At 45.5% G+C, this 21,806-nt stretch overlaps 1 protein-coding gene across 1 annotated transcript in view; it reads left to right on the top strand.

Moving 5' to 3' along the window:
* The first annotated feature begins 4,759 nt into the window (after positions 1–4,759).
* Tmcc3 (transmembrane and coiled-coil domain family 3) overlaps positions 4,760–21,806 on the top strand; it is a 244,999-nt gene continuing 227,952 nt past the window's right edge. Inside the window, exon 1 of the mRNA XM_051206312.1 lies at positions 4,760–4,903. The gene's annotated coding sequence lies outside the window, so the exon portion shown is untranslated. The remainder of the gene's footprint in view (positions 4,904–21,806) is intronic.

The raw sequence follows: 21,806 nt of genomic DNA on the forward strand, positions 1-21,806 counted from the left end.
AGCGTAAAAGATTCTGAGTAGCTGAGACAACCCTGAGCAGAAAGCAATGCTGTAGTGTCCCGCGCTACCGTCTCGCCAGCAAGAACGACGTGGCACACTCAGGATCCTTCTGCAGTAAAGCTTTAATGCATCTTGAGAGGGAGAGCATAAGCTTACAGAGCGGAGACGCCAAACATCCAAAACCCAACCCTTATATAGGTTTATAACCTTCACCTCGGACGTGTCACCTCCTGATTGGCTGCAGCCCATCGGCCCATATGACACCACAGGAGAGGCAGAGGCCAAGGGAGGGAAAAATCACCCTGCACCTGTGCACTGATTTGTTTACTCTCAACGCCAGCGGGATGCAGGCGCCATCTTGTGATGGAGAATGCAGGGGCGGCTCCCTACACTGTAGATATAACACTACCTGACTTCCAACTATACTACAGAGCCATAATAGCAAAAATCATGGTACTGTTGCAAAAAGATGTTCACCAATGGAATAGAGGACCTGGAAATAAACAAAGGCACAGCCACCTAATTTTCTACAAATGTATTAAAATATACATTAGATGGAAGATGACCTCTTTCGCAATAGTGCCAGGAAAACTAGATATCTATTCTGCAAAAACAAGCATTTCAAATGGGTCAGAGACCTTGAAAGTGTTGTCCCATTTGGACATCGGTTTGCAGTTGGTGATCTAAGAGGTGTGGCCTTGCTGGAGGAGGTATGCCACTGAAGGCAGAATTGAACGATCCTGGCCATTTTCAGTTCACTGTCTCTGTGTGTGCTTATGGTTCACGATGAAAGCCCACAGCTTCTGCTCCAGTCACCATGCCTGTCTCCTGCTGCTTCCTGTCCACCATCGTGGGCTCCAACCCTCTGGAACCTCACACCCAAATAAACTCCGTCATAAATTGCCTTGGTCACAGTGTTTTGTCATAGCAGTAGAAAATTAGTATAGATTTTATAATTAGTATAGATTTTAATGTGAGACTTGGGACCTGGATGCTGCCAGAGGAGACCATAAGGGAAACATTTTAAGATACAGATCCAGGCAAGAACATTCTAAAGAGGACTCCAATAGCTCAAGAATTTACAAATAGGACTATAAGAAACTGGCAGTTCTCTGCATAACAAAGAAAACTATCGCCAGAGTAAAGTGACAACCGACACAACAGGGGGACAATCACTGTCATCTATACATCAGACATGAGATTAATACCTAGAACATATAAAAAACTTAAAAAAATTAAATACCAGAAATCACTCCAACAATGAAGGTTAAAGAACTCAGTAACTGTCTCCAAAGAAACCCGAATGTACAATAAAAGTTTGAGAAAGCGTTCAAAACCATTAGCCAGTGGGGAAATACTAATTTAAATTGAGAGTCTGCCTCACCCCAGTCAGAATGATTAATTTTGGAAAACAAATGACAAGTGTTGGAGAAGATACCAGGAAGAACTCTTGACTGTTGGAAGTCCCATGCTAGGGCATACGTGTGAGGACTCATGGTAACACACTACAGAGACACTTGCACACACTCACGCTTCACAGTACACAAGAGAAGGAACCTAGAAACCTAGAAACCTAGAAACCCATCAACACATAAGAGGACATGGAAAAGGAAGTACAGACACACCAAGGAATTTTATTTAGCCATAAAGAAAAAGGATCTGGCACATACCTTTAATCCCAGTCCTGGGGGACAGAGGCAGAGGCAATCCTTGCACTGCGAGAGGAAGGCCAGCCTGGTTTATATAATGAGTCCCAGGCCAGCCGATGCCACAGTGGGAACCCATCTTTAAAAAAATCAGGAAAATAGATGTAGGTTAAAGTGATGTCAAACTAAATAGAATCTTTAGAAAGGTAAATGTCACATTTTGCTCTCACATGTAGATTCTGCATATCAGTGTGTGTGTGTGTGTGTGTGTGTGTGTGTGTGTGCACATCACACAAGTAGAAAAGATACTGTGTGAGAGGAAAATGATGTTTAAGGGAAGGAGGGGGGGTAATGCATCACACGCGATGTGAAAGCTGGGGGGGGGGGTTGTTTGACCTGGAGGAAGAGAACCAGCAAAATGGGAGAAGAAGGGATAGGAGAGGGTGGAGAGAGAGAGAGAGAGAGGTGAATAAAAACAAAGTACACCGACATATATGCATGAAAATGCAATAATGAAGCCCACTACCTGGTATGCACACTTAAATCACTTTAAAAAATTATTCACGTAGTGAATGCTTGAAGATTGCCAAAACAATTATTTAGCTAAAACTGATAACCCCCTGCTTACTAGGGGTCTTATTTGTTGAGCAAGAAATATGAATTGGATTAGGGATCAAATTCGTAAGTAAAGCAGGGAGCCAGTGCCATGAGCATCACTAAAGGCGCATTCAAACCAGAAGCTCACTGAGTGCTTGCTGGTGCTACAGAGGACCAAGTTCAGTTCCCAGCGGCCACATCTCATGCCACCAGTACTGGCCACAAGGACTGCACACACAGGTGTGGATTTAAGTCTGTTCCTTAAAGAGGCGGTGGGAGGACGCACCGACCAATGACATTGCTATCTTCTGTCCAGATTATGATTGTGCAATGCCAATCATGAAATTATCACACAGCAAGTCACGAACCTCCTTTCTGGGCATCTCTTTGGTCCAAGTCTTTATATGATAAATGGAGAAACCAAGTCACCGAGATGGGAGTGGCTGATCTTGTTGTTCCTTTGTTACAGTTATAAGTTATAGGATGAAGTTGGACAAAGGGGGAAAAGGGTATGGAATGGTGTCATGTGGATTCCCAAGATAAGGGACCGAGGGAGAGAGCTTAGCAGGCAAGGGTGACCGAGGGCGGAGGGAATAACACTCCAGGCAGACAGGGCTTAAGTGAGAAGTTTATTTAGAAGGGGGAATGAGGAAAAAGAGACACAGAGACACCGGAAAGAGGAGAGGAGGGGTGAAGAGAGGGGAGGAGAGGAGAGAAGAGAAAAGAGCCAGAAAGACAGCAAGGAGAGAGTAAAGAGCAAAGGAGAGCGTAAGTGGGCGGGGTCTGTCTTTTAGAGGGGTCCTTCATACCTGCCTGCAGACTAGTACTCATGGAACCCTGAGCTGACCAGAGCACTGCCTGAGTGCTTTCTGCCAGGTGACAGGGGCAGGCCAGCGTAATGCCTGAGTCCTTACAGATCTGACCAATCACCAGAGCTCCTTCCCACCCTGGCACCCTTTGGATGATGCGGTGCACAGAAGAGGGGTACTGCCTGGGGGTGAGTGGGCAGGCTCAGTTAAAATCTTGGCTTTGCCATAGGCAGGCTGCGTGACTATAAAACCACAGTTAATGGGGTTGTGGATTGCAAACAATAACAGATAAAGCACATGGCTCGTAAGTAAGTACACTTACTAAAATTGTTATTATTTCCCCAAAGGCAAACATCAAAGAACAATATGATGAAATTCAGATTGGGGGGGGGGACACCCACCGTAGGCAGATCATAAAATAAAGTAAAAAGGGAAGTAGCAGGCCTCATTAGTTTCCTTTATTCTCTCGCCAGACATCAGTCACTCCTCCCTTATCTTTGCTGATAAATACCAGAGAGAGATCCAGACAAAATGGTTTTATTCATTAGATCATTAGGGTACTTAGTCTGTGTGATACGGTCTCTATGTGCTGCTGACAGTCTATCAATGCTGGGAAATTATAACGACACTTCTTTGACAGCAGTGATGAGCAGTGGACTGTCAGAATACACGGCATCCAGGCAATGTAAAAGGTGCAACGATGTTCATCAGAGATGTTTATCCGCCCCCCCCCCGTTACCTGTCATAGCAGGCTCTGAGAACGCAAGAGCCTTTGCAAGCTTTGCAAAAGGTCCTTTGGCAAACAAGACATATTTGTTCTCTATGGGATTAGCGGTTTTGAATTCTGCACTCTTTGCTTTACTTTGCTTGTAGTCAAAAGAGCAGGAAGGGGTCCATCCTGCCCCTTGGTCTGGGAGGCTTGGATCCTGTGTCTTCCCAGATTTTCAGGGTTGGGGAACTATGCCCTTCATCCTTGCACCCCAAATTAGCCTTTGGCTTGGTCTGGAGAATTTGGGGTGGGTTTGAGAGGCTGTGTGTTAAGAGACAGACAGTTTTGCACACAGGTTGACCTGTGGGGTTTGCAGGCCTGGAGGAAGGGACTGCCCTCTGCTGAGCTCCTTTGCCTGGAGGGGACCAGACCTACTAAGCTGTGCTGGGGGTTCGGTGGACGTTCCTCCAGCCCTGACTTGACCTAGCGTTTCCTATTCAACTTTTAGCCCCCTCGGGCCTCAGCTAAAGGCGAAAGAACGCCCAGGACTCTCCAAACACGGAACCTCAAGAGTAGGAACTGTCAGGAGCGTGGCTTTGGCGTGGGGTGGGAAAGCAGAGGTACTTTGGAGGTGGTGCATTGCCGCCCCCGCTCCCCGCGCGTCCCTCCCTCTCGCACTCAGCGCCCGCACCCGCCCCGCGCACAGCTGGAACTTTGTCCCGGCTGGGCGCCCGGGGAGCAGCGGGGACCCGCTCCTGCCCGGGTCGGAGGAGAATCCCAGGCTGAGGCGAGGCCAGGCGAGGACCGACGCTAGCTAGCAGAGTCGGGAAACGCAGTTGCAACCACCACTGCCACGGTCACCGCGCAGCCTGGCGGCCCCGCCCGCCCCGGTCCCGGGCGCGGCGCACGCGTGTGCGGACCGGAGCGAGGAGTCCTCGTGAGCCCCGCCCGGCCCGCGCGGCCAGCAGCGTGCGGAGGGTGAGTGTGCGAGCGCGGCAAGGGTCCAATGACCGCAGCAAGGTGGCGTGGCGGTCGCGTCTTCACCTTGGGGCCTGTGCCCGCGCGGCCCCGCGAGCCAAGGAAAGTTTGCGGGCGTCGGTTGGGCTTCCTCGGCGCCCGCCCAAAGGAGGCGGACCGGAACAGTAAGCTCGAGTCTGGGCAGGGGACTAGGGGCAGGGAGGGCGCAGGGCGGTGGTCCCCTCCCATCGTCTCCCCCTCCCCCGGAGGTGACGGACAGGTGGCTGAGCCCAGCTCCCCGCAAAGTTCCTAAGGCAGCCCCGAGCCGCAACCTCCTAGGCAGCAAGGTCTAAGGGGCTCTGAGCTCACCCTGATCATCTCTCCAGCCGCTGCTCTTCCAGCGAAGATGAAAAATGGGAATGGAAAGGCTCAACTGCAGGGGGCATCCCCTGCCAGCGGGAGCGTCCCGGGACAACCACAGCTAACCGGCCTGGGGGTGCTAATCTGCAGTAGGGCGTGGGTTACCACTCCCAGTGTGTGTTTGATTCCGACTTTGGGGTGGAGGCTGCTTCAGTCAAACGCAGGAACCTCTGCGTTTCTAGGGGGAAAGCTTGCTAGGTACTCTGGAGACAACACCCTCCTGGACTACCTGACCCTTGTTGACCAGTTAGGTACTAAGGTACTAAGGAAGGAACAGGTGAGCGTTTTCTGAAGATACAAGGCTGAGGAATTGAAAAAAAAAAAAAAAAAAAAAAGAACAAAACAAAAACAAAAAACCAGAGTGAGCCTCTTTTCCACCAGTCCCATGCTTTTCTTTTTTGGGGGGGATGGAGTTTGTGGTTGTTTTATTGTAAAGTATGTGTGTATTCACTCACTGGTTTGGACATCTGAGTGGCTGTTTCCATGATTTCTGCCTCTCACCTGATGGGATGTTTCAAAGAGAACTCTGGCCTGGATTTTAAATATTTATTTATTTTATCTTACTGTCTAGCATTTTTGCTTGTGGTTGCTTTTGGAATGGTGCTAGAATTAGGTCGTGTGTGTGTGTGTCTGTGTGTCTGTGCCCGTTGGAAGGCATATAGAGCAAATATAACCAGTCCCAGTTGCCTCTGGAAATCTGTGGGTGAGCTGACATGGAAATTTACCTGTCTTCACCTTTGGAGCGGATCCAAACCTGCTCAGGTGTTTCTGGGGAAAACAGGGTTCCAGCCAGGTTGGCATGCCTGGCATTGGTGTGGGGCAACTGGCCTTAGTGACGTTACTTGCATCAACTCCAAATTCTGAGGTCAGTGACTCTTTACTGTCACTGCCCAGAGTAACTAAGGCTGGAATGGGTACAGGGAAAGTAGGGTGTTGTAGAGGGGACATCAGTGTGTGGAGGTGGAGGGTGTTGGCTGGAGTCTATTAAAACGTAAATTGCATACTCCCAGTCTTGGGATGGAAGAGATAGGTGTTGTCTGGAAATGCAAATCCTTTGCCTCTACTTCCGGGTAAATCAACCTCTGGGGCTAGAACTCAGTCACCTGTGTTTTAGCCCCGCCCCAATCATAACAGGCACATATGAAACACCTGCTGTGTACAGGCATAGTTTAAAGCTCCGAGTCAGTGTAGAACAAGATTGCCAAGGGCTTTGTTTCTGTGGAGAGAGAGAAGACACCCTATTAGGACGAAATCATTTTGTTTTCTTGCATGAAGGTGAAGGTGTCTGGGGATGTACAATGGAGAAGTTCCAAAGATGCCCAGTAACTGGGTTTCTCTAAGTGGAAGTATGTAGAGGGAATGACTATGTCTCTCCACTTTAAACTTAAGTAGGTTGAATTTCTAATCCTCAGGATGTCGGTATTAAGAGGTAAGGCTTTTGAGAAGTGATTTGGTGGTGAAGACAGAGCCCTTATAAATGGTGTTAGTACTCCAAAGGCCCCAGACAACAGCCATACCCCCCCCCCCCGCCTCAATGATGTGTGAGGGCATGGGGGGGAACCAGAGTAAGGCCCTTTAGCAGACACTGAACACGCCGGGGAGCTAGACCTTGGAATTCATCTGCTTTCAGGACTGTGAGAAATCAATTTCTGTTGTGTATTAGCTAGCCAGACTCTAGCATTTTGTTGTAGCAACCTGAATGGACAAGGCACAAGGCTGGCATGCGCTTGTCACTCTGCCAGCCACAAAGAGCAGTAACCCTGCATGGCCACGTCTTCACTAGCCTCTCCCCATGCCAAGTCTTCACTAGCCTCTCCCCATGCCAAGTCTTCACTAGCCTCTCCCCATGCCAAGTCTTCACTAGCCTCTCCCCATGCCAAGTCTTCACTAGTCTCTCCCCACGGAGCTAATGTTTTGCTGTTTACTTTCGAATCCAACATTATTTATTTTCCTGTTCAAAGCCAGGCGTTTGAAAGCAAAGTTAAATTTCTGTTTGTTAGGAGGAGTTAGAAACCAGATGTAGAAAAGAAATTATAGTGGTAGCTACTAGTGAGTGAATGTCTTCTTTGTTCCAGACCTCTACTGTCTCCATTTTCATAAGAACCTTTTAAGTTAAAATTTAATAGCTGATACATTTGCATGACATAAATGCAGACACTATAAAAGGTTTACAACGAAAACCATCCCTTCTATCATAGTGTAACTGATACAGAACCCACTACTTGTGTCCTTCCAGAAATAATCTATGAATAGGGAAACAGTTATATATTCTTATTTTTTCTTTTTCATATTCAAATGGAAGCATGCAAGTATACTCTTTTGTACCTCATTTTTTCCTACTGTCTACATATATAATATAGCGTCTTAAAAAAATAGTTGCATACAGGGTGTCTTTGAATTAAAATTGCTGCAGTGACTAGTCTTATACACACTCGTTTTTGCATGTATGTAAGACTTCTTATTAACACCTTATAAACACTAGTATTTCTAGAGGCCCAAAGATGCAGGTTAGAAACTGAAAGCTCTGGTTATCTGGGGTTGGGTCTTTGTCCTTCTTACAGGTGTGCAAGGGACCCTCCTTTTTGCTTCACTGTCTGCTTTTACAAAATATGGAGAATGATGGTAGCTACCTAGGAGGATTATATGAGTAAGTTTAGCTGTATCTCATAACAAGTCATCTCTAAATATTAGTACTTCAAGTAATAACCATTTTGCTTAGCGCACATCTGTGGGTTGACTTAACGCAATGGCTCTACTCATCTGGGCTCGTCTAGTGGTCTCTGTTGAGTTTTGTCATGCTTCTGTGGTCAGCCCATCGGTCATCTGAAAGGTGGGCAGTCTAGGATGACCTTCTGTGTCTGATGATTGGCAGGTGAGTTGGAATTTGGAAACTTCATTTGGGTGTCAGGTGACCTCTCAGACTCCAGGAGATGTGTTCGGACTTCTTTAAGAGGTGGTCTCTTGACTTAGGGGTGTGTAGCTGGCTCCCGGGCAGCGTGGTACTTTAAGTCCTGGTACTGCTTGAGTCCACTTGCTGGTGAACAAAGCAAGCCACAAGGCCACACTCAGGGTCAGTGTGGGCACTCCCCAAGGACAAAGGTACAATGACAGAGTCTCATCAATGCCGTCTTTAAATGGGTGTATTTGGATCATATTCTTTCCCCTTCCCCAACTCCTCCCCACTTCCATACCCATCCGATTTCATGTTCTCTCTCCAACCTCTCTAAAAGAAGACAAAAACAAAACAAAACAAAACAAAAAAAAGAAAGAAATAGAAGCAAACGAGACAAAAAAATCCCTCCAAAAACAAACACACACCCCAGTGAGTCCATTTTGTGTTGGTCCATTTTGGGTTGCCACCATTTTTGCAAGCAGCCCTTCACAGAATTGCTAAGTGAATATTTGCACAGTGCCTGGGACTATACTTGGTGTACTTTTCATGCTGTGCAAGTTTCTGTAATTAAATACATGACAGCACATTCTTACCAGTTGCCTCTGTAGCGGTTGATCAGTTCACTGTTCTACCAAAGCAAGTGTGTCTGTCTCCTGTTTCTTCTTAGGAGCTGCATCTAGCTCTTTTCTCCATGGAGAGACTGAAGATCCTATTCAGTTTTATAGATAACGGTTTGGGATCTGACAGCGTAGAGGCGTTGAACAGCAGACTGTGCTTTGCTGAGCTCGCCTCCTTCTTCATGCGCAGCATTTCTGCTTCATCTTTGGATCTGAGTGCCTTGGCAGACTTTGAAGTCCTCCGCAGTGATTTTGGTCTCTACCTGGCCTACCGAATTCAAAGCAAAGTGTCCACAAAGACAGTGGCTTCTTTCATGGCTGACAGGCAGTACTAAAGGGACACCTGTCACTTTCCATCCTTTTAAGTTGAGAAGCTTGGAGCCTTGTTTTGCTTACACTTTCTTCCTTTGTATTTACCTCTTCCTTTTGTTTTAGTTTCTCCTTCACAGCCCAGGGATTCCATTCTCCTAAAGGGAAAGATGGGATATTTCTCATGGCTCAGGACTTAATCTTGCGACATTTAACTGCCTGGGTTCAGATCCAGTGTGCTGGCTCTGAAGTGTCAGTCTGTGGCTAAGGGTTTTCTGACCTGAGTGGTAACCTGTGGTAAATTCTTAGATTTTACTACTACGAGGCAATCCCCTCTGCTCTCTGCCATCTCTGTTCTGTTTCGTACCTGCTTCGTCCCAAACCTGTCTCTACACCTCTAGCTACGTCAAGTGATCCGAATAGCTTCTGTTTGCTGGACTCTTACATCAGTCACTCAACATGTAATTAATCACTTAACCCTCACAACAAAACCATGGACTGCGTGCGATTCTGTTGTCATTTTTTCAGGCAAGGGAGCTGCTGGGCGGCTAAGTAGTTTGCCTGGCACACTACAGCTAATATGATGCAATGGGGTTTAAAGGCAGCGTTTTGCCACCGAAGTCTGTGCTATTAACCTTAATGCTACAAGAAACCACCTTGCTGGAAGCTTGGTGACTGTAATTGAGTCTCGTGCTCCAGGGAAGCTGCTGGGGGACGCAGAGGCAGCCTCCATCCTCGGCAGCAGTTGAGTACAGTCAGCTGTGATTTAGACCGAAAGTCACAGCACACAGAAAATAGGAGATTTCAGCCTTTTTTGCCAAAAGCCTTCCCATTTCAGTCATCCCAGTTCTAGCGAGATTTTAGTCCTGTGCCTCTCGTGCAACTGAGGACACTTGAAAAACGGACAGGGCGTTCCTTAAATTTTTGTTTTTCTTTCTTTCTTTCTTTCTTTTTTTTTTTTTTAATGTGAAAAAAAAAATCTGGGTAGCTTCCCGTCTTGCCACCTCTTGTTTCTGTCAAGGAACTACACTGGTGGCTGTGACACTATTTGCCAAAGCAGCAGGTGTGCGAAATGCAAATGCTGATACACTCTGACTTTCTGAATTTAAAATTGCGTGTGTGTTCAAGTTGAAGGAAGGCGAGGAGGCCGTTCCGTGGGCATTGTTTAGTGCAGGCCAGATTTAATGTGAGGGCCCTCATCACACCGCCAGAGCTTAGACTTGCTCACTCATTCCATTCCTGGAGTTTGTCCTGAATGCGAAGCTCCACATGGCCCCTATCTCATGGAGCTTGTAGTCTCTCCTAGAGCCGAACACTGTTATCTGTTGTGTATCCTGCTCTGGAGAGAGTATACGGTTCTTTGCTTAGTCAGGGTAGTTCATGAAGTCCCCTCAGAATGAGGCCGACAACTAGCCGAGACTTGAAAGACAACATGGAGAAGAAAGTACATGCAGGAAGCATGGACAGCCCGTGCAGAAGGGGGAGAAAGACTGCACATTTTAAAAAGCGAGCAGCATTCAGTGTGGCCAGATTGATGGGTAGAATGCAAGGAGGTAAGGCTAGACTTGAGATGGGAAAGTGGGAGGGGCCAGGTGGGGGGTAGGGTGTAGGACATACTGAGATGTGACCTTGTGGCCATGAAAAGCCATTGAGGGGGTCTCAGAAGATTTCTGTAAATTAACTTTTTGTTTCAAAAAGATTCTTGGAGCCTGGTGGTGGTGGCTGCGCACGCCCTTAATCCTGGCACTTGGGAGGCAGAGGCAGGCAGATTTCTGTGAGTTCGAGGCCAGCCTGGTCCACAGCATGTGTTCCAGAACACACAGAGAAATCCTGTCTCAAAAGGGGAAAAAAAAAAAAAAGAAGGAAGAAAACCAAAAGTTTGTTTGGCTGCTGCTAAAGAATGGACTTGGGGTTGGGACAAGAGTAGAGTTGTCATGGCCGCTTGTGTCGCCTGCACAAGGGAGGTAGTGAAGAGGCTGAAGAGGCCCATCCCCGTGAGGACCCTGACAGTGGGATGAGGGCGCTTGGTGAGACCAGGGGAGGGATGCTGAGTCTCCCAGGTTTCTTACTTGGCTGAACTGGGTGCTTGGCGGTGGTGTGAAAGAGACAAAGCCCCACGGAGAGAAAAAGGGGTGAGGCTTGGGGGAATTGCTTTGAGTCTGAGAGACCTTCAAGCCGCTTCTTCAGGTAGCCAGGTGGGTACGGAGGTGTGCAGCTTGGGGAAGTTTTATTGACAGTTACTGGTGTACAGATGATGGTGGAGACCACTGGGGTACAGAACTCTGTACAGAGGATGCACTTCTAAACAGGCGCACACAGTCTGTTGTACATAAGAACCATCCATTGAAAAATGCAGATTTTAAGGCAGCACCCCCTGAATTGCTGATTCAGCAGGACCACAGGTAGCTACCTGGAGCTACAGTACCTAGCAGAGGTAGCACAACCTGCGTATAATCTACAACCCAACCAGTTTACTCTTAGGTTTAGAACCTAAAACAAGCCTGTCCGGCCTAGCCTACACTTAAAAAAAGATGAGGCAAAACAGAGTTTTTAATATGCGAAGAAGGAATAAGGATAATCTATTGGCATCTGAGTACTTGCTCTAACTTAAAAATCAACATACCAAGAGCAGACCCGGACTTGCTGAGATTACACCCAATGCAGCGGTCCCTGCAGATGATTGCAAATCAGGCTAAAGTATCTCTTCCGGGACATCTAGAAAGGCTACACTGACTGGGATTTGTAGATGAGGTCCCCAGTGCCTGCCACTGGGACCAGCCTCAGTGCCTCAGCGGGGAACTGTGAGACTGGGGATTAAGCAGGACTTCAAACAGTATGGCATGTCACACATCTCCGTGCTGCTGGCATTTCAGGGTCACAGCCGGAGCTTTCAGAGCTGGCCTGCACTAAACGCATAGAGGAAAACCAGATAATTCTAGAAGAAAACTCACACAGGATTAGAGCTGAGAACACACAAGGAAATAACAGGACTTGTAAAAATCAGTGTGGAGCATGGCCAGGAGTGGAGTCAGGAAGACAATGCAGGGACTCAGTAACCAGAGATGAAAAACAGCACCCGGGCCATTATTTCGTTATCACTTCTCTCTGCCCAGCTCTGGTTTTCTCTGCATCTAGTCCTCACCTAGACAGCACCTCAGGTCAAGGCAGCAGGCTAGCACTGTCCTCTGTTCTTGCCTTTTATTGGTTTGCTCTCCTCCTCCCCCTCCTCCACCTCCCTCCTCCTCCTCTCCCCCTCTCCCTTAGCCTCTTCCCCCTCTCCCCCTTCCCCTCTCCCCCTCCTCCTCCCCCCTTCTCTTTCCTCATACTGTTACATCTTCTGAGGTTCAGGGGTTGGCCCAGTTTATGATTTGGGGTCACTTGTCTTTATTCTCTCCTTTTAGCCTCCTGTTAACCAAAACTTGGACACCCCCGTCTTTCCTTTGCCTCAATTATTACCGCGCCTATGTATGCCTCCCACTCTATTTCCCACCTGGCAACCAGACGGGAATTTCTAGACTCGCCATGAGTGCTTGCTGCTGCTGCTTCTTTCCTTTTCATCCCTACCCGCGATAATGAACACCTTAGAATAAACAGCACTCGAGGGCCCTTCTACTCCTAAAGCCATCACCACTTGCCAAGTGTCTCTCTTGTCTTTAGCTACTGTGTTATCAGAGTAGCTTAAACTGCTGAATTAAGGCTGTTGCTGCAGATGCACACGGTCCATAGGAGGGGACTGGAGACACAGCCCCGTGCCAGGGTTCCACACACTATTATGCTGGAGTGTAGTCGCTCCCGAACTCTGTCCACACCTCCATTGAGAGAAGAATGACACCCTCAAAAGGACCAGCTCCACCATCACCACCAAAAAAAAAAAAATCTTAACACTGTAACTCCAGATGGGCAGCCCCAGCACAAGACAGAAGTCACATGACAGCTGGAGGCAGCATGTCTCCTCCAAAAGTCACCAGCCTCACCATAATGCATAAAAGGGCTTAGATGAAATTACAGATGTAGAATTCGAAAGGGTGAATGTGAATATGTTCAAACAACTCAAACATGAAACTTTCCAGAAGAATAAAAGCCGCTGTATGGAATAAAGAAGCCAATTCGTAATATGACATTAGGGTTCAAAAAAAGATGTAGAAATACCAAAGAAAAGCCAAGATGATGATGAAAATGTCAAACACGGTAGGGCAAATAAAAAGTTCAGGGGAAAGATGGGCTGCGTGGAAGACAGAGCATCAGGATTTGAAGACAAAATAGAGAAATCGGATCATTCAGTTAAGGCCAATGACTTTTTTTTTTTTTTTTTTTTTTTTTTTTTGAAACATAGCAATGGAACATGCAAGAACTTTAGGCTACCATAAAAAGTTAAAATTTACTAATGGAGGGCATAGAAGAAGGTGAGAAATAGGAAGTATTTTTAGTAAAATCATAAAAAAAATTTCAGCCTGAGAAAGAGAAATGTACCAGACATAAGAAACACACAGAACATCAGACAGAGCGAGCCAGGAGAGAAACTCCCCACATCATACTCCAGTTAAAACATGTTACAGTCAAGCGGAACAGAGAAAGTATATTGTAAGCTGCAGAGAGACGGGTCAGGTCATGAGTAAAGGCAGGCCCATCAGAATAACTGTTGGCTTTTTAAGTCTAAGTCTTAGAAGCAAGAATAGTTTAGAATGATGCATTTCAAATTCTGAAAGATCACAGCTGTCAACCCAGTCTCCTATACCTGCAAGAATTGTCTGTCATAATTGAAGGCCAAATAAAAACTTTGCATGATAAAATCAGGCTAAAGGCTATGACTGCCAAGCCAGCCCTGCAGGGGATAGTGGGGGGGGGGGGAACACCCTGAAGCAAAGAGAAAGATAAATACACCCAAGAGCCTGCAGGAAGTACACGAGGCCAAAGCCTTCACCAAGCAAAAGGAGAAGAAGAAATCAACAAAACGCTAGGAATCAATGCACACTTTTTAGTAATAACTGATATTAATGGTCTCACATCACTCAAAAGACAGACTGGAAAGCAGAATCCTTTTTGCTATCTCCAAGAAGCATGTCTCATCATCCCAGATAAACACTATCTTATGGTGAAAGGAGCCATAGAACAATCAGGTGTTGCTATTGTAATATCTAACAAAATAGACTCCAAGCCAAACCTAGTCAGAAGAGATAAAGAGGATGACTTTACGTTGACCAAGAAGACAGTCCATTAAGAGGAAATTACAACTAGTATTAGCTTTAGCCAGGCAGAGTGGCACACACCTTTAATCTCAGGCAGGTGAATCTCCATGAGTTTCCAGGCCATCTTGGTCAACATGGTGAGTTCTAGGACAGCCAGAGCTACATAATGAGACCTCGTCTCAAGAAAGTCAGAACCAAACCAAACCAAAAACAAAATAAAATAGTACCAGTTTAAAATCACAGATTAATTTCAACATAGTCATAATGATTTCAGGACTCAATTCTCTTAGATCAACTGAACAAAAATTTAATAAATTGTAGAATTAGGTGCTGGAAAGATGACTCAGTAATTAAGACTACTTGCTGCCTTTGTAGAAGACTGAGGTTCAATTCCTAGTACTCACCGGTCATGGCCCGTAACCATCCACAACTCTAGTTCCAGGGATCTGATAATCTCCTCTGAGTTCTGGCATGTATGTGATGCACATACACACACCCAGAAAAAGCATCCATACAGGTAAGGTAAAATAAATCAATCTAAAAAGATTTTAAAGAAAGTATTGGAATTAAATGACGCCATAGGTTGAATGGATCTAACAAACGTCTGTAGAAACATGGGATACCAAAGAATACCCATTCTTCTCAACAGCCTTTGGAACTTTCTCCAAAACAGATCACATATGAGGATGCAAAGCAAGTATCAACAGATACGGAAATGAATCAGGGAAATGCCCCCAGTCCCATCAGCTCAAATAAAAATACCTTAGAACAAACCTAAACAAGGAGGTTAAAGACATATACGATGGAAACTTAAAGATGCTAAAGAGAGAAAATGTAAAGGATGCCAGGAGACAGCAAGACGCCGGTACCCTCTGATTGTTAGGGTTAATACAGTGAAAATAGTCATCCTATCAAAAGCAATCCTGATAAAAATTCCAATACGATTTCTCACATAAATTGAACAATAAAGTTCACGTCTAAGTATGCAAGATCCTGGAGAGTGAAAAACAATTCCAAACAACACACTACTAGAGATAGCACCATACCCGATTTCAACTTATACTACAGAATGCCGTGTAACAGAAACAGCATGAACGGTATTGGCACAAAATCAGATACATGGGCCAGAGGGATAGAATTGAAGATCTAGACACAAGTAGTGCTGGGAAAACTGGTACTGGGTGAAAGTTGATCATTTTCTCTCACCCTGTATACAAATCAATTCCAAATGAGCCAAAGGCCTCAGTGTTAGATATGAACTTCTAGAGGAAAGAGTAGGACATCGTCTCTAGAAGGGCTTTCTAGAAGGGCTTTCCGAATAGATCCCAGTCATGCAGGAATCACGACCTGGGGCCTTGGCGGATTCCACGGCAGGTGAGGATGAACCAGGCGGGGGACAAACATTCATTCCAGGCAGTCAAAGCTTAGGTGGGAAGATTTATTAGAAAGGGAGGGGGCAAGTAAAGAGACACAGAGACAGAGGACAGAAGAAAACAGGGAGACGGGACTGCCCTGCTCCAGGGGAACCACGGGGAAAGAGAGCTGGAAGGAGGGTGGGGGCTTTCTTTTAAAGGGGTCCTTTGAAGTCATGGAACCCTGGGCTGACCAGGGAACCGCCTGAGTGCATTCTGCCAGGTGACAGGGGCAGGCCAGCGTAATGCCTGAATCCTTACCGGATCAGCAATTAACAACGGGACATGTGGAAATTAAAAAGTTTCTGAAGAACAAAGGAAGCTGTTAGCTGACTGAGAGGAACGCTTATAGAATAGGAGGAAATCTTTGTGAGCTATACATCTGACAAAGATTTAGTGTTCGGAACACACAAAATCTTTTTAAAAAGCTAAACATCAAGAAAGCCAACAGCCCAATTACAAACTGGCTATGAAAGGGGACAGAGAGTTCTCAAAAGAAGTACAAGTGGCTAAGACATTATTTTTAGAAGTATCCACATTCTTAGTCCTCAGGGAAATGGAGATTAAAACGTTGAGATTTTTCTTTACCCCAGTCAGAATAGCTAAGATGAGAACAATGACCACAGATGCAAGGGTGTAGGGAAGGGACACACTTACTTGCCGTTTGTGGGAGTGCAAACCAGCACAGGCACTGTGGGAATCAGTGTAATGTTTCTCAGTAAGCAAAAATTACAATCTCCATGTCACCCAGGCTTTATACAGTAGTAGGGAAACGGAAGCAGCCTAGATGTCCATTAAATGATTAATTGATAATGAAAATGTGGTACTAATACACAGTGGGATATTATTCAACAACAAAAATTAAATTTGCAGGGAAATGGATGGAGCTGGGGGAAATTATGCTGAGGGAATTTACCCAGACCCGGAATGACAAATGGCGCGTGTTCCTCTCATTTCGGAATCCTGGCTTTGAATCTTCAGATCCGTGTGTTTACTGAGAATACCTATAGAAGTCAGGAAACTAGAAAGAGGCTATAGGGGAAGAGAACCATTGGTATGGAGAGGGAAGAGGAAATAATGAAGGAAGGGAATAAATAGGAAAATGGGCAGAGGAGGAAGTTGGGAGAGGGATATTTAGCACTAAGGATGATTTGAAAAAAAATATGGAAATTTTATAAGATGTAATAACGAGTTTGAATAGAGGTAGCCTATTTAGAGGCTTCCTCTTAGAAGCTGTAGTTTATTCAATAAAAACATCCAAGTACTAGATGTGTAATACATCCTCCCTTCTAATTTGTTTTTCTTGGTGGGATCTCAGACCCCCAACCCAAACAGTACAAACTATTGCTATTGTTCTTAGTCGCCCACCAAAACTTCATGGTAAGACCCAATTGCCAAAGATACCACCACATTGGTCACAGGACGTAGGAAAGTCAAGTCAGGATTGACCTAGAAGCTCCCTCCCTGCCATTTAGTTTACATATACTAGAAAGTGCTGTGCAGGCTGCTGGGAGAGACTCATCAATAGTCCTACCTAACTGTGAACCCTGCAAATGGCATTCATGACCAGCCTACCTCGATATATCCATTAACGCAATGGTGGCATAGAGGTTATGGGAGTAAACAACTACTTTCTGTTTGGATTTAAAGCTTATTCTACAGGAGAGACTGATACCTCATTCTCCAAACCTGCCCCAAACTTGTGACTTCAAAGACTCTAGGCTGAGGAGAGAATATACTTCTGCTATTTTTCTAAATCTTTGTGTTTATGCCCATAGATTAGTTTACTGAATCCAGACCAGATTTGTGTGCTCTTATTTTGCATGTGTCTCAACTTTATATGTACTACAACATGTACATTATATACACACAGTCTTGTAAATATGCACACATATCTCTTTTATCATTTGAATGTTTTGTTCAACATCACATATGAAAGGGGTCATACAGTTGATGCCAGTAGCTGGCCACGCATTTCTAGAGCTAAGCCTGTTCGTATAATGGAATACCGTGTAATGCTGTGTGTTTAGGGAACTTCAAACACTGATGCTATGCATTTATGTACCTACATGTATGTTAATGATAAGACATTTGGGATGGAGGGGTTAGGATAAGCATGTTGTCAGTGCTGCAAAACGCCATGCTATTAGCATCACCATGGCACTCTGTAGGGTAACTTGAAACTGGAAACAGTGCTATCTCTAGTAGTGTGCTTATTGTTGGGAATCGTTTTTCACTCTCCAGGGTCTTGCTCACTTCCTCGTGAATTTTAAGATTGTTTGCTCCAAGAGATTGTCCAGAAGTGTGTCAGTGGCCTACACTTAATACTGTCAGACTTTAAAGCTTTTGCAAGTGTGAAGGGTATGGAATGTTATCTCATTATGGTGAATTTGTGATTACTAGGTTAGGGCTGAATATATATTTTGGCTATTTGAGTTTTTTCCTTTTTTTTTTTTTCTTTCAGATTTCGCTTTGTGGGTTGTCTTTCTTTTTGCTGCTAAGCTGCAATGCAATGAGACAGTGGTTCTCACTACAGATTAACTCCCTTGGGGGTCACATATCAAAGATCCTGCATATCAGATATTTACATTTCACTTCACAGCAGAATCCAAATTATGGTTAAGAAGTAGCAACACTAGCTTGTTAGAGTCTATTCCCTAGGAGGGTATGCCATGCTTAGACTTAAGGAAGAGGGTGGGGGGGGCTTGATCCTGCCCCAACTTAATGTCCCAAACTGTGTGGACTCCCCATGGGAGCCCGTACCTGTTGGGAGGAGTGGATGGAGGTGGGCTGAGTGGGAGGAGGGGTGGGAGGGAGGACTTTGGTTGGAATATAAAATGAAGTTTAAGAAAATAAATAAATTAAAAAAGAAGTAACAACGAAAATAATGAGGAACTATATTAAAGGTCACAGCGTTAGGAAGGTTGAGGACCACTGCACTAAAGTATTTTACTAGTGCCTTAGTTTGGCTTATGCTCTCTCTTAGGAGTCTTCCCATGCCCCCAAACTGAAGATGCTCACCCATATGCTTCCCAATAAAAGTTTAGTTTGTCAAAGTTATTTATTACCATTAGTATTATTGTAAGTGTGTGTATGCATGCGTGCGTGCGTGCGTGTGTGTGTGTGTACACACGTGTGCAATGGATGTGTTTGAGTGTGCACATGCACATGCCATGGTGTCCATATTGGCAAGGTAAGAGGACAACTTTGGCAAGTCGATTCTCTTTCCCATGTGGGTTCTGGGGATCAAACTCAGGTTGAAACACCCATGTGGCAAGTGCTTTCATGTGCTAAGCTATTTTTCTGGCCCTAAAATCTTAACTTTTGCCTTTAATCTTTAGGTAATTAGTCCTCCTGGAATTACAGTTGACAGATCAAATGAGGCTGTTATAGCCAGTTGTTCAACAGTACTTGAAACGATGTGCAAAGCCACCCTTCTTACTTAGCAGCTGTGTGGGCTCCTCATTGAGGTTTTGGTGGGAACTTTATAGTCAGTCTTGGCACTGGGTGGGCAGTGAAATGTAGGTGGGCCCTTGATAGGAACTCAGTAATACCCTGTGAAGGGCTCCCATTTGGGGCCAGCTGCAGAGATAGATCAGCCGCTCCTTGACAGGTGGCCTGGAAGGTAGCTTACTAGTCAAGAAGAGCATCTGGAAGCATTCGCTCCTGCTTCTGTCCTTCTTTCCCCTTCTTGGCCAGAACTGAATCTTGAATGAATCCTTGGGAAGTGTCACAGCTGCTATTCAGTGTGGACACGAGCTAGAAACCAGAGGTAAGAGATGGGTGGCTGGAGTAGCTAATTGCAGTTGTTGAGAGGCCAGTCACAGGCTATGGGCAGTCTTTTGGAATCTGGCCAGTATCTGGGCCCTTAAGCCTTGCTGATGGGCAGGGACTTGTCTAAATTTAGCTATCCTTACTTTCCATGCATTTGAACAGCTTTATTTTGTAAGCTAGTGTTGCATTGAAATAGATTTCTTTCTGTAGCTCAGTTCTTGTATGTTTTGTTACTTCTGATAAAGGAACCTCCGTTGACTTGATGCTTGAAATGTGCAGTTCATAGAGTTAATAGATATGCATATATTTAGCACATACCTATAAATACTCAATGGGCTCTTCAAAATCAGCTTGCTCCCTCCTTTTGGAAGAAGAAATCTATTCAAATTAATTCATTCTTGAAAGGTTAGGTTGAATAGGGCTAGGGCTACCAAAATGCGTGGCCGCCTAGCTCTGAGAATTCAGAGGTCAGTGAGGAGCAGACTTCTAAAGATAGTTACTAATGTGGTGTGGTGACTGCCCTGGCAAGAGCACACCCGGAGTGTGGCCTAGAAAAACTGGGATGCGGGGCCGGAGGAGATTTAGAATGCTGGTTATTGTTTTCGGTGATGGAAACCGAATCTGTGACTTCTCCATACCTGCTAGGCAAGCGCTTCACCACCAGGCTACATCTCCAGCCTTAGGAAGGTGATTTGCATTGGGAAGCGACCCCTGAGTATACCCTGGAGTCCCATTTCTCCCAAGCTTAGCCTAGCCTCCTTGACCTCCCCTCCCTCCCCGTCAAATAGCACACCTTCCTGCTTCTTGTAAGGGATACTCACAGATTGCTGTTCATTGTGGACATTCCTGTGTCCTTTGTTCATTCGTGGTTTCTTGTCCACAGCTCTTTCCCTTCACCACATTTCGGGTGTGGGACTGGGGACTCAAAACCAGAGCTGTATCCTTATTAGGCAGGTACTCTCCCGCTGACCTGTATCATCCACAGTCCTCCCTATTTCACTTTTTATTTTGAGACAGAGTCTCACTGAGTTTTGGGCTAGCCTCGAATTCACTGCCTTGAACATATTTTTAAAGACTTATGTTTATGTATGTGTACATGTGTTTAATGATGTTTACATGTGTGTAGTACGTATAAATCACATGTGTGCTTGTGCCCTTGGAAGCCAGAAGATGTTGGATCCCCCAGAGCTGGAGCTATAGATAGTTTCGAGTTGCCTAATGCGGAGCTGAGATCTGAACTCAGGTCCTTTGGAAGAGCAGCAAATGCTGTTAACCACTGAGCCATCTCTCTAGCCCCACTTTGAAATTTTGAATTCTTTGCCTTAGCTCCAGAGTAGCCGGGACTGCAGGCATGCATCATCATTCCTGGCTAAATACATTTTGTTATTTTTGTTTGTTTGTTTTTGTTTTTTTAGGTAAAAAAAATTTAAAGCCTTTTGTTGAAAAATGATTTTGTATTACTGACTCATTTTAAACATATATAATTCACTGAATCCAAAGTAAATTTGAAGTAATGGTGTTCATTTAGTTTCTCAGGTAAAGTCCAAGCTTAGGAAAATGGGATCAATACACACACACACACACACACACACACACACCCGACTGGCCCCTAGCAAAGCTGGAATTCAGGCCATGTGGTGCAATGGCTGGGTAAAATGTATTCAGGTGCCAGTGGGGGAAATAAGCCCAGTGTTCTTCAGTGCGAGGGTGCCTTGTGTATTCCCCTGAGGTCTAAAGACTAGTTCTGCAGCGTGCCGTTCAAGAAGGGTTACCTACAAACAATCGGGAAGGGGGTGGGTTGTGTGCGCAGTTTAGAATGTGAGTAAACTGTGTTGAAGCAATAGTCAGTGTGTGTGATCCAGCCACACATGGGCAGGGGGACTCTGCAGCTAGCGATAAGGAGTTTCTTGCAGGAGAAGATATTTCTGTTCCCGAGCACACTGCGACATGGAGTAGTCAGACGGGCAGTTCAGAAGAGGGAGATGCCCCCTCTTTCGAATCCAAATTACAGGGCTAGAAATGTCCTCACAATTGAATTAGCAGGCTGGTGCAACAATAGAAAATTCTTTATAATTTGTGTTGCCTTCAGAGATGGCAGACAACGGTCGTCTGGTAATGGCCTGAAACTGCCTGGACGTGGATGGGCCGCCCTCCTCCCCGTCTGCGGTGAATTATGTCTCATTCACTGCTTTTGTGATTTTGGAATATTGATGTTGGGAAATGGCAACAGAGCTAGCGATATTTGTTGACAGGGTAAAACTATCCGTTTCTTAATGAAAGGGAAGCTTAGACAGGGCTGTGCCGAGGGCCCTGCTGGATTAGTATGCTTGGCTGCCTCTCTTTATGCAACCACCATTCTAATAATGAAACTGGACATGCAGAAGAACCCTTTCCTACCCCCAACTCAGGGCAAAAAAAAAAAGCCCAGAACAGTCTCAATTCATGGGGACAGCCGGGCAGAGACTCCCACTGCACAG

Source organism: Phodopus roborovskii, unplaced genomic scaffold (genome assembly GCF_943737965.1).
Source record: "Phodopus roborovskii unplaced genomic scaffold, PHOROB, whole genome shotgun sequence".
Lineage (NCBI taxonomy): Eukaryota > Metazoa > Chordata > Mammalia > Rodentia > Cricetidae > Phodopus > Phodopus roborovskii.